The following is a 12,674-nucleotide window of genomic DNA, read 5'->3' on the forward strand; positions in this document are numbered from 1 at the left end:
AGGGCCATTTGGTTTAAAAAAAAAATTCGATACTATCTTGAAATTTCAAGATACTAAGTTGAAATTTCAAGAAACTTAGTTGAAATTTCAACTTAGTATCTTGAAATTTCAACTTCTATATCTTGAAATTTCAACTTAGTATCTTGAAATTTCAACTTCTATATCTTGAATTTTCAATTTAGTATCTTGAAATTTTTTAAGATAGTATCGAAAAATTAAAAAAAACCCAAATGGCCCTAAAAGGCTTCTGTAGAAAACACCTTGCGACGATGTATTTTTGTGTCGGGCAATTTCGTTTTTTTTCAACAGTCTGAAGCATATTGAAATTATTTGTTTCAAGATTTTGGGTGGACAATTCTTGTTCTCGAGTGATGGTCGGTCCCTAAGAAACCTCTCTTGATTGCAATGCCAAGTGTGAATCGACCTAACACAGTATACATGCGGTGTTCATAAACACACGCTAATTACTGGAGAGCGGTCATGTCGGCGTGATAATTAGCGGTAGTTTATGTAAACAGTTAATTGTGGCGCTTATGTAACATATAGCGCAGCCACTGCATATCACACCTTGGTTGTGTTTGTCCTACGGTACAGTCTGTTTCACATTTTCCAATTCGTCAAGTATTAAAAGTTTTCATAATGCGGGTAATATCATTTTTTAGTCGTTTGCAGTCACCGTTTCGTTGTGTTCCGGAGATACACATTCTGTGATTTGTTTCGTTCCTTTTTTTCTGAACACGTTCGTTATCTGCAGTAAATAATACCTTATGAGTTTTTAGAGTTAAAGCTTTAAATGTTAAAACAAATATTTATCTTGTGAAAGCAAATATCTTAATGGCTGTTTTGAACTGGTGGTGTTAGCCAAGCGATGCGAAGACGGACCAGTGTTAGATCAGCACGAGTTGTCTGCTCTTTGAAAAGTACCGGCAAAGAACAGGTGCTTACAAATATGTCCGACGACAAATAGTCCATTGAATGCCGCTTGACATGTGGACCAAGGGGCCAAATTCATACATGATGTATATACGGAAAGGATCATGGTGATTGTCTGTTCAACTACACATGATGTAAATGACTTGTATATATACTGTTAGGATAACTTTATCGTTAAATATTTCTTGATATTACTACACGGATAGCACTACTTTACAAAGATGGCCGAATAGACCGGAGCCTTACAAAGGGTAGGATAAAAATGAGAATGTTCGATTGCTTACCATATTTTGTCTTTAGAAATATTTTGGTTTTGTATTTTGTTCATGTTGTAATGAGATTTTCTATTGATAGAAAGGATTATTGAAAATGATCCACAAAGAATTAACTTACGGCGCCGACAAATACACGGAACTTGGTCGTTCAAACTAAGTTTATGCTTTGACAGTGAAAAAAAACTTGTTTTACCATTCTTTGCTAGCCTATTTACATTGTCGTTCTCGGTTTCAACTGACACGTTTGGTTATTCCTCTCTCGGTGTGCATGACATTTATGGATCATGCAAAATGAAGATTTATGCTAACGGATGCACAGTGGTGTTTGTGACTCTTTAATCGACAGGAATGACAGTTGTGTGGGAAGTTACTGTAATATAGACTGTTAATAAGTTGACAGTGGTTTGGAATGACTGTACAACCAGTTTATGTGTTGAGAAGACTTTGCCACTGTCGCTGAATCTCCCATCTTCCTGCAGTTCCATCATGTGTGCATTTGCTGTTAGAATAGGCTCACAGCAACTTATAACATCATCAGCATCAGGTTACTATAAACTGAATTTACTCATTTGAAGCATCACATATGTTGCTCATGATATCAATCATATTTTGTCTGCATAGACTAGCTTAATTACAGGTGGCCATAGTATGACTGGAACATTGCTGAGTGTGGCATCAATCCAATAGATCCTGGAATTCAAACATTCAGTTTGAGATAATCAGTTAACAGTATTAACACATTTGATCAAATGTGGGCCACACTATTAGCATGATTAGATTAACAGTTGGACCGATATTAATTGTAAATGATAGACATATCTTACAGAAGCTTGTGGGATTAGTGTATCATATGATGGAAAATGTACATCACACTCATTAATTGTTGATTCATATGTTATTTATTAATATTGTGTGATAGTCGCTGAACCTGTTAGTATCCAATGCTTAGGAAATCATAAACATTATTTGATTGTTGCATTATTGAATTTGTGTTAACCAATACTGCATTATTGAATTATTTATTGCAGTCTATTTGATTTAACCAAATCTTCATTCATCATTTGATTTAAGTCCATACATTATCAGGACATCATCATCATGCAACATGTTAGTCAGTTTGTTTTTAAGGACATGTAAAGATTTCCCCCGATTTTTTTTCAAAATATGACATCTATTAGTATATTACCACATTTCCATGTAACTGTTGAAAGATTTTAGAGGTCCTCTGACTAGACATTGACTTAATTACTAAATTGCTTGTTAAATAGTTAACACTGCAACACCATAGTTTCCTATTACTTGGTTGTGTCGGGAATCATTTCAAAATTCACAGTTGATCATCATCCAGTGTTGGAAATAATTTTAATACCCATGAAGCCAGTGACCCATAAATGTTGCTTGCCCATCTTCAACATGTTCAAAGTTACCTCCACGCGTTAAGACATAAATATTGAAAAATCACAAGAAATAAGGGACAAATCACGTCTTGATTCAGTTGAAAAAATGCAACCAATTAACTGAAAATCTACAAGGAGTTATAATAAAACTGAACACCCAGGTAGTCCTAAGATTATCTGCCAGATAGTTGGGCAGGGGGAGGAAAATTTCATGCAGCCCAACAGAAAAGTTACCAGCCACGAGCAGGGGGCAGGCTGTTATTTCGGACAGTGTGATCATCTCTTTGCAGTGTTCGAGATTATGCATTAAGGTCAAGGGTACCTTCCTGTGACCATATAGAGAATCTCACCTGAGTGTCTTTTGATATCAAATATATCAACACGAGTTGATAAAAGTGGAAAAATTCCGAGGCTTGCCTAGGATTTTTGCCACTTTTATCAAAGAGTATTGATAGATTTGATATCAGAAGACACGAGGGTGAGATTTTATTTATCATCTAACATCATCCTTCCAACTTCTCCAATTTGTAGACAGTAATTAGCAGTGTCTTCAGTGTAAAGAGTACTGCTAACAGTTTCAGTAGCAGAGCCATTAGTGATGTCATTTGATTGTGACGTCAAGGTAACCAGTGATGTCACAATGGTCTGCAAAGCATTGTGATGTAATTTCATTGCAGCGATATCTACAGTGTAGATATCGCTTGATCTCATCCAAGCGATATCTCCTGTGGGAGCCAGTTTTGGATGATAAATTAGGAAGTCCTTACAATAGCTATACATTCAAAAGCGTTCGCTCGTCACGCCGAAGACCCATGTTCGATTCCCGACATGAGTACAAATGTGTGAAGCCCATTTCTGGTGTCCCCCGCCATGATATTGCTGGAATATTGCTAAAAGCGGCGTAAAACCATACTCACTCACTCACTCACTATACATTCAACTTCAAGCACTACCTTGAAGTTGAAACAGGAATCTTTAGAAATTGATTGATGATGGAGGTCCATTGACTAGACTTTGATATGTTGATTAATCGGTTGCCACTGTATTGTACATGATGTTGTATTGTACACGATGTTGTATTGTACGTGATGTTGTATGTATGCAGTCTGTGTCTCAGTCAAGTAAAATTGTGTTCGGTCTGGTATTACCTCAACTAATCATAGTCAATATAAGGAGATTTATATCCATTGAAAATGATCTGAGCTTGATCTAGCAGTGTCGGAAGTTACCGTATTCGACATAATAAGCACCCAGGGCACTCTTATAATTAAAAATAGGGGGCTCTTATTAGAATAATAATTTGGTGAAAAAAAAACAGAGTTGAAAGATCGTAAATTTCGTGGATTATGCTGATAGCCTGAAATGTTTATATACAACAAACATAGTTTTCCAGAATTTAATTGCCCATAATTAAGGGTGCATACTGCATATAACACATGAGTGCGTATTATACACGTATAAATAAGTCTTGTGTACATTGATCAATTGGAAGGGGTGCTAATTGGGATTGTTCACTAGCCAATATATTAGAAAATATCGCCGTGAGCCTTATTAGAGCTCGGTGCTTATTATGTGGAATATGGTAATCTTTATTTTCACCTACCTAATTGTAAATGTGAGAGTCTACAAGGAAATTACACCAGTCTTGGCCTGGCAGGCTCAAGTTAAGTTTGAACCATGCCTATCTCTGCATTAGACTCAAAGTCTTTAACACAGACTAGGCAGTGACCATGGTGAAGGGATATCCTGTTGTTTTGCGGTATATCAGCGTTAGAAATTGGCACTAGTCCTGTAGTCCTTACCAAACTGCCCAATAGTAAAGGTATCCTAAGGACTAGTATAAAATGGCCCATTTTAAGGGTTTTGCTATATGTTATCATTATAAGGACAAGTGGACAAAAACTGTTAGTTTCTAACCCTGTATATGTGTCGTGATCATGGCTTTGGTTTGGTTTGTTGTTTTACGCCACACTCAGCTATATGACGGCGGTCTGTAAATAATCGAGTCTGGACCAGACAATCCAGTGATTTACATCATGACATGCATCAACCAAGTCAGCGAGCCTGACCACCCGATCCTGTTAGTCGCCTTTTACGACAAGCATAGTCACCTTTTACCGATCCCAAACCAATACACACTACTTTGCCCTGTCAATCCAAATTCATATCTAAAACGATCATGTCCCCAAGCAATATGCTTTTTCAGCCTAGCAATGAAAGAATGTCCTACAATCAAAATATGTTCTGACCCAGGCATTCTATGTTGCTGAATTTTTGACACATCCATGATTACAATCCAACAAGACTAAGACGCTAGAAAGGATCGTACTTACGATTTGTGTTGAAAAGAACTGAAAGTCCTCAATCCCTTTGCGTCCTATTAAGTTGCTAAAATGAGACAGGGCTAAACATGTCTGGAGCGGGCGGCTATCCAAGCGGAGATGCGCGTTAATCAGAAAGCTAACGTGGATGACGTCAACGTTTACTTCATATCTTTTAAGTGACGTATTGATTCCCGCCATGAGGTGTAACCGTGCAGCGCACATGAAGCGCAACTGGGTTTTTTCCCCATAAAACAATTTATTTTGAAAAAAATTGCATTTACGCTAAGCATGGGTTGCTGAAGACCTATTCTACCCCGGAATCTTCACGGGTCCGTGATCCTGGCACTGTTGATCACTAATGATGCTAGCAGTGATGATGTAAGGGAGCTTGTCAGCTTTGCCTGAGTGGATCAGTTCTGTATCCCATCCTCCGCACATGTCAATAGGCAGTGACGGGGTACAGGTAGCTAAGGTGCCTCGATTCACCACGAAGAGTTGTGTCCCTTAGCTGTGTCAGGATCCTCTGATCAAGGGTAGGAACTGCTGATGATGGTTGGTTTGTCTGCACTTACATTCGTTTAGGTTTCACCAAAGTGGTAAATGCAGCATTCATAATTTATGCTAGTCTGTTACCCCGGGGCTAGTAAATTGTGTTGAGGATAAGTAAAACTCGATTGATAAATTCATGATGGTAGTAGGCATTTTAGACTAGTAGCAGTCAAGAACATGGCAGCGGAAGAAACTAACAGTTTCAGTCCACTAGTCCTTATAATGATAGCATATAGCAAAACCTTTAAAAATTTAAAAATTACTAGTCCTTAGGATACCATTACTATTGGGCAGTTTGGCAAGGTCTATAGTACTAAGTAACTAGTGCCAATTTCTAACCCTGCATGGTAAACAGATTTGTCTCGTTCAAGCAGGACTAGTCACAAACTCGGAGAACTATTCAGGGTTAGAAACTAACAGTTTTTGTCCACTAGTGCTTGTAATGATAACATATAGCAAAACCCTTAAAATGGGCCAATTTCTACTAGTCCTTAGGATACCTTTACTATTGGGCAGTTTGGTAAGGACTACAGGACTAGTGCCAATTTCTAACGCTGCTATTGAAATAGGTTACCGTAGTCCTCTGAACTAGTCTTTAAGTTTAATAGAATGAATTTCTTAGGCTGTAAATGTCTACGATTTGGATCACTTTGGGATTTAAATTCTCCCACATTCAGCTGACACACTGATCCAACTGAATTCCTGTTGAGAGCGGTGTTAACCCAAGCCCCTCAATAAGCAATGCTGAGTGACAAAGTCCTGGCTGTCAATGTCATGTGTGCATGAACAGGACTGATGACTCCTACTCATTTCTGTGCCCCACATAGTTCCATCACTCAAAATGTAGTGTGTTGTTTTATGGGATATTTGTTAGAAATCTGGCTGTAACATGTTAAAACATCAGTCCTGCATATTTGTATGGGTATTAGTTTTCAAGGATAGAGATGCTTTTTATGATATTGGTTATGCATGGCAATTATTTGGCAAGTGGGGAAGTTTGTAGTCTACTGGGTTAGTCTAGTTCCCGTCATATATAGATAGATCCGTAGAATAGGTCTTCAGCAACCCATGCTTGCTTTAAGATGCAACAATGCTTGTTGTAAGAGGCGACTAACGGGATCAGGAGGTCTGGCTCTCTAATTTTGTCAATGCACGTCATCGTTTTGTTTGTTTGTTGTTCAACGCTGCACTCAGCAATATTTCAGCTATATGACGGCGGTCTGTAAATAATGAAGTCTGGACCAGACAATCCAGTGATTTACGCACGCACGCACACACACACACGTATGCACGCATGTCCACTATATAAGTGCAATAATCTTGGACAAAATGTTAAACCCCATTTTCACCTCACCTGATTCACACAACTTGTTTTGGGCTGCTTAAAAAAGATTTAAAAAAAGGTTGTCGATGGGAATTATTGTTTTGATATTTGTTATGACTACCAACAACAAGACAAGTATTAAGAATTTGGGCCAAACTTTGCGTTTGGAAATGTGTGGGAGTACATAAAGAGAAAATATGTTTGATATATTTTTTATCGAATTTAAGGGGTGGGGTCCTTTGAATCAAATACTTTTGATGTAAACTTCAAGGCACCCCCCCCCTCCCAACTTAATTACCATTTTTGACGTAATAAGCGCCCCGCTCTAGTAAGCGCCGTCGGTGATATTTGCTAATATATTGGATAGTGAACAATTCCAATTAGCACCCCTTCCGATTGATCAATGTATACTTATGTATTCGCATATAATAAGTGTGTAATGTGCACCCTTAATTATGGGCAATTAAATTCTGGAAAACATATCTGTCGTGTTTAATACACTCAGACTTTTCTTTTGTATCATTTCAGGCTGTCAGCATAAACCACAAAATTTACGATCTTTCAACTCTGTTTATTTTTTCTCACCAAAATTATATTCTAATAAGAGCCCCTATTTCTAATTTCGAGAGTGCCCTGGGCGCTTATTACGTCGAAAACGGTAGTCAACTGAATATTAAAGATAGAAAGCTACAACACACCTGTAAAGAATATTTTAATCCTGGGGCAGATTGCTTTTACTGAGCAGGTGCTTGCTAAAGTCTTTACCTGGACTATTAGAACTGTGATAAAAATGTCAGTCTAGAAGTGATTTAATTCTTTTCCATCTGATTCACATTTTTTTCGTGCTTCATATTTCAAGGAGGCATGTGCCATAGATCCTTGAAAACACATGAGTAGCATGGGCCTCTGGTCCTATATTTCTGATAACTATAATTTTCTCCGGCAGTGGGTTCAGAATGCATGTCAAGTTGTCCTTTTGACATTTTTTATCACCCTGGTGTTAAAAACTGAAGATTTACGATGTTCAAAGATTCAGAAAAAATCAACGGCATCAGGACCCTTAATTTCTGACCTACACATATTCAAATGAATTTGTGAAGATATGAAAAATGATATGAAAAGGGGAACATTGTATAACATACTGCTTGATAAGATATCAATGTGAAATTGAGAAAACCCAAGGTTCCGCCAAAGCTATTAACATAAAAGTGTGAGTATTCTGCTGAAGGCTGTTTGGACACATATATATTTAATACTTTCCCTTTCGGGGGTCATTACAGCGTACTCAAACCATCACGCCCTCGTCGCGACACATTAACTCTTTCATCACTGGCTGCCCCAGAGTTATGTCCCTTGAAACCCTGCAGTCCCTGACACTGACAAGGCCTGTACACTGGCCTCCCTGGCAGTATTATTAGAAAATCACACCATCATTTTTGATGCACTTTTTCTACCAGAAACTTGCTTTTAATATACATTGATCATATACCATTGTAAAGAGGATTAAGTATACTTTAATATTCTTTGTTGTTATTGTCTCTAACCTTTGTCATTATCTAATTACAGGTGTTTACAAGTGAAATAAAACTTGAAAACACTGAAAAAATGAAAACAGACAATGAATTTTGGCTCAAATTGTATTATAAATCACAAAACTAAATCACAGATACAAGGTAAACATAACACAGTGGTCTTGTCATCTTGGACGGCACAGGTAATCGCAGGTGTTACAGGTAAATTATCTTCATGCACATCTGTAAACAAATAAACAAGTTTACAACTCTTGGTACTGACTTTGTTTTCTATACTGATGTCACATATTACTTATGATACACCTACAGTCTCTTAGGTAAACTCGTTAACACAGGTAAACTTGTTAACGCAGGTAAACTCGTTAACACAGGTAAAAACAAATATTTGATTTATTTTGTTCTTTTTCAGGATTTGAAACAAAAATTAAGTATTTAAGTTTTTAAAAAGTAATTTATCACATTACATGAACATTGAACCACAGCTACTATAAGAATGACATCACAGGGAAGATATCACAGATTGATCTGAAGAGGGAAAGATTGTAAAAGGACAGAAAGATCGTAAATTCAAGTTCTGCAAATATAAAAGTTGTGATAACATATTTACAATACACTGCTATTTACAACTGCATAATAAATTAAATCAGTACTTTATTAAATCAATTAAAAAATAAATAATTTATACAGTTACTAAAATTTAAATTAAGATGTAAAAAAACAAGAGAACAAACATGATTATAGAAATAAATTTTATTCAAATTGAGCGAAATATAAGGACATACGACAAACCGGCAAACTACAATTCGGATTGCGATCAGAAAAATAATTTTAAAAAAAAAGAAACAAATACGTCATGCCACTCACCTTTGTTGTTGTTGTGATCGCTCGTTCACGTGTAGGCTGCATTCTCATTCGTCGCACTGATAATCCGTTCAAACACAGAATCATTGTAAAACAGTTGGAAAAAATCAATAGTATGACTCTTCACTCACCGTACGTGTCAATATATATATATTCTTGAGTCCGGTCGCCTCTTCAAAATCCCTCATGTCTCCACTGTTGTGGTCCCTCTGCCACTCCCATTCTTGAAAGTTGGCGGGGGGGACACCTCGTCGAAACCGTCAAAATCTTCACCAAAATATTCGCGAAATTCCCTCTCCCCTTCGCTTAAATTATTCAATTCAAACACATTATTATTCCCGATAGAGTCGTTGTTAATCATCCGATCGCTATCCGAATCGTAGTTGGCCGCCATTACGCTTGATTTACGATTCAAGCGAGAAAAATACCTGTCGCGAAAACAGGTGACATCCGCGATTTTCGCGCCAAAAAGACGGGGAAATTCCATAGAATGACGTGTCAATCACGTGTATATCTCGTTTCCATATTTAGAACGAGATTACACACGAGAAAGGAAGTAGAAAGAGCGATTTTGTAAACACGCTCGCGCCGCCCGATTTATCGGGCAGCCGGGTGTGGGGCTTGGACAGTTCTCGCCCGATTTTTCGGGCAGCCGGGTTCTGGGACACGGTTTATGCTGCCCGATAAATCGGGCAGTCGGGGCGAAAGGGTTAATCAGTCATATGACTTCAGTAGCATCTCAAGGAAGTCCTGTGATTCAAACAAGCTTGGATTTATTAGTTTGACTTTTATCTTGTCAGTGATCATTACATATCAGCCTGGAATGGAGGAATATTTGTGTGCATGTCATTTTGACATGGAAAAGTCCCTATTCAACATGCGCAAGGTTCGTCTAAGCATAACTATTGATTCCGGGGCACTTTTGTGATGATGCGACAAGTGTGTTTTTTTGTGATGTTGGACAAGTGGCCTTGTCATCACCAGGGTTCATTGTGTTGTTAGCTGTGCTTTTGTGAAGATGTAATTAAGTTATGGATGCAAATATGGGATTTCTTTTAAACATTTTTTTCTGAAGATCCTTTCTCGTGCAAATGCTTTGATTTATAGGATGTGCATGTTGTTTTTGTGCCATATGGTTTGTAAGGAAATGGATTTTTGTTCATTTTAAGTAAAAAAAAACTTTGTTTAATTTTTTTTTTCAATTTTAGATATGATAGCATCATTGTGTGAAGTCATCAAATTTGGATCATCCTGAGTAAGATTTCTTTCAGTTCTTTTTGTTTGATTGACAACAACAGGCTTTGTGAATGCCTTATAATTTTTTTTTACGAAAATATGTGAATCATTTGACGATATTTTTTATTTACTTATTCAAAGTATATATATGTGGCTTGTGTGAAAATAGTTTGTGTTGGTGTAGTCATTAAGGAACCTTGTTAGGTTCCAGGAGTGGGAATGAGTACTGGATTGAAGGTAGGGCTGTGATGATGATTAAGTAGCAGTTTCACTATCAGTATGTCATCTGACATCTTCCCCAGGCAAGAGAGTTAACTGACTATAAAAGTCCAGTTTCCACCCTTGCCGAACTAGGCTGGTATTATGGAGTTACATTTTGGCTGGACTAACGAGTCTATGCATAATCCAATCAAAATCGCCCACCGAAATCAAAATCCGGTTCGTAAACTGTCGTGCAGATTTCGGTCGATTGCACGATTTGCAAAGCATGTGCACCGCCATCTCGTTGTCAGCAGATATTTTCCAAATCTTTTCATGTTTTTAATCAAGGTGCTCACGTGATTTGATGCATTTCGCGATGTAAGACCTGTTTTATCACAATATAGATCTTGATTATCGATCAGATCGTCCTGACTGGCCGCCATCATTTTGAGTGAAGCAAACGCAAGTGATACTAGAGTTGGAATCTCATCGGTCCATAGGAGAGGCTTAGAAGGGACATAACTGGTAATAGCCACTTGTGGCGCTACGATCGAGCCCAGGAATTCCAGCCTAGTTCGGCAAGGGTGGAAACTGGACTTTTAAAGTCTCTTGCCTCGGGAAGATGGTCATCTGATAATTATGTATGTTTAACGATACATCGTCAGTATTGCCATTACTGAAAGTTGAGCATTTAAGAGTAAACACTGTCTGTGACTTGAATCATTCTCTAGCCTGAGTCTAGTAACATTTCAGAATAAAAATGCGTACATTAACGCTAAGATCTAGTGAAGATAATTGTCAAGTGACAGGTCTGAGCTAGTACTAGTGGACTCAAGTTTTTGGCTCAGACCGAAACAATAACATTGAGGTTTGTGATTAGATTTGTTAAAGATTTCATTCATTGTAAGATATGTTGTGTCTTAATTTTTGCAATTTTACAATATTTTATGTCTGAATGCAGGAGGGTAACTTTGAAGATTGGCAGAAACACTTATAGGTCACCTGCCCGGCTGCCTTGTTGGGTTTTTAAATTATTTCAAATACTGCCTTGTCATAACCCTAATGTTAAAAGTTAAAGAGTTAAGGGTCTCTAGTTTATATACCATAGAAGACCCAAGGTCTGGACATCTGGTATCATTGTTGGTAAGGGGGCGGTGGGGTAGCGAAGTGGTTAAAGCGTTCACTCGTCATGCTGAAGGCCTCTGTTCGATTCCCCACATGCGTACAATGCCCATTTCGGGTGTCCCGTGAGATTTCTAGAAAATCGCTGAAATGGCGTAAAACATACCCACTCATTGTTGATAAAATACAAATTATTTTCATGAAATTTGTCCTCAGTTTAGACAAAATCTTTTCAAGGTGTATGGTATCCATGGTAATCATCATTTATCACACATTCAATATTCTTGTCTTGTATATTGATTTCATAACAGCAGATAAATTGTTATTGAAATTAGAGCTGAGTGTTGCCTGGTATCTAGCGATATGATCGTGTCACGATACAGTCTGACAATACTACTGGTATCATGATACACCAACAAATAGAGAAATTACTGAAATACAACTCTATCAGCTCTTGTGGGGGCACGGGTGGCCCAGTCGTCTAAGGCGCCGCGATTCGCTGTGCAGAGTTGCGTCCCTTGGGCACGCCAGAAACCTATGATTGTGGGTTCGAATCCCGGTTCGCCCCGATTATGTTTCTAGGTTTGTCAGCACCATACCTGTGCTCGTGGGTTTCACCGAAGTGGTTAACGTCTGAGACCTGCATCACTTCGGGCTTTCCTCCGACATTAAGCTGACACACCGTCATGTAACTGGAATACTGTTAAAAGCGGCGTTAAACCCAACTCACTCACTCACTACTCACTATAAGCTCTTGCTTCATACATTTAGTTATAATTATCTCAAAAACAAAAACAAAAACACTCTCACTCACTCACTCACTCACTCACTCACTCACTTGGTTGATGCATGTCATCGATCCCAATTGCGTGGATCGATGCTCATGATATTAATCACTGGATTGTCTGGTCCAGACTCGA

The 12,674-nt window shown here is 38.0% G+C and overlaps 1 protein-coding gene across 2 annotated transcripts in view; it reads left to right on the forward strand.

The window, feature by feature from the left end:
- The first annotated feature begins 1,155 nt into the window (after positions 1 to 1,155).
- Positions 1,156 to 12,674, forward strand: part of LOC139447460 (SH2/SH3 adapter protein dreadlocks-like) — a 48,438-nt gene continuing 36,919 nt past the window's right edge. Inside the window, exon 1 of one of the 2 annotated variants that reach the window (XM_071228839.1) lies at positions 1,156 to 1,184. The gene's annotated coding sequence lies outside the window, so the exon portion shown is untranslated. Of the gene's footprint in view, positions 1,185 to 10,028; positions 10,082 to 12,674 lie in introns of those variants that run through there. The other variant, XM_071228840.1, reaches the window with a different exon arrangement.

This window comes from Haliotis cracherodii, unplaced genomic scaffold, assembly GCF_022045235.1.
Source record: "Haliotis cracherodii isolate W230 unplaced genomic scaffold, xgHalCrac1.p SCAF_7, whole genome shotgun sequence".
NCBI classification, from domain to species: Eukaryota; Metazoa; Mollusca; class Gastropoda; order Lepetellida; family Haliotidae; genus Haliotis; species Haliotis cracherodii.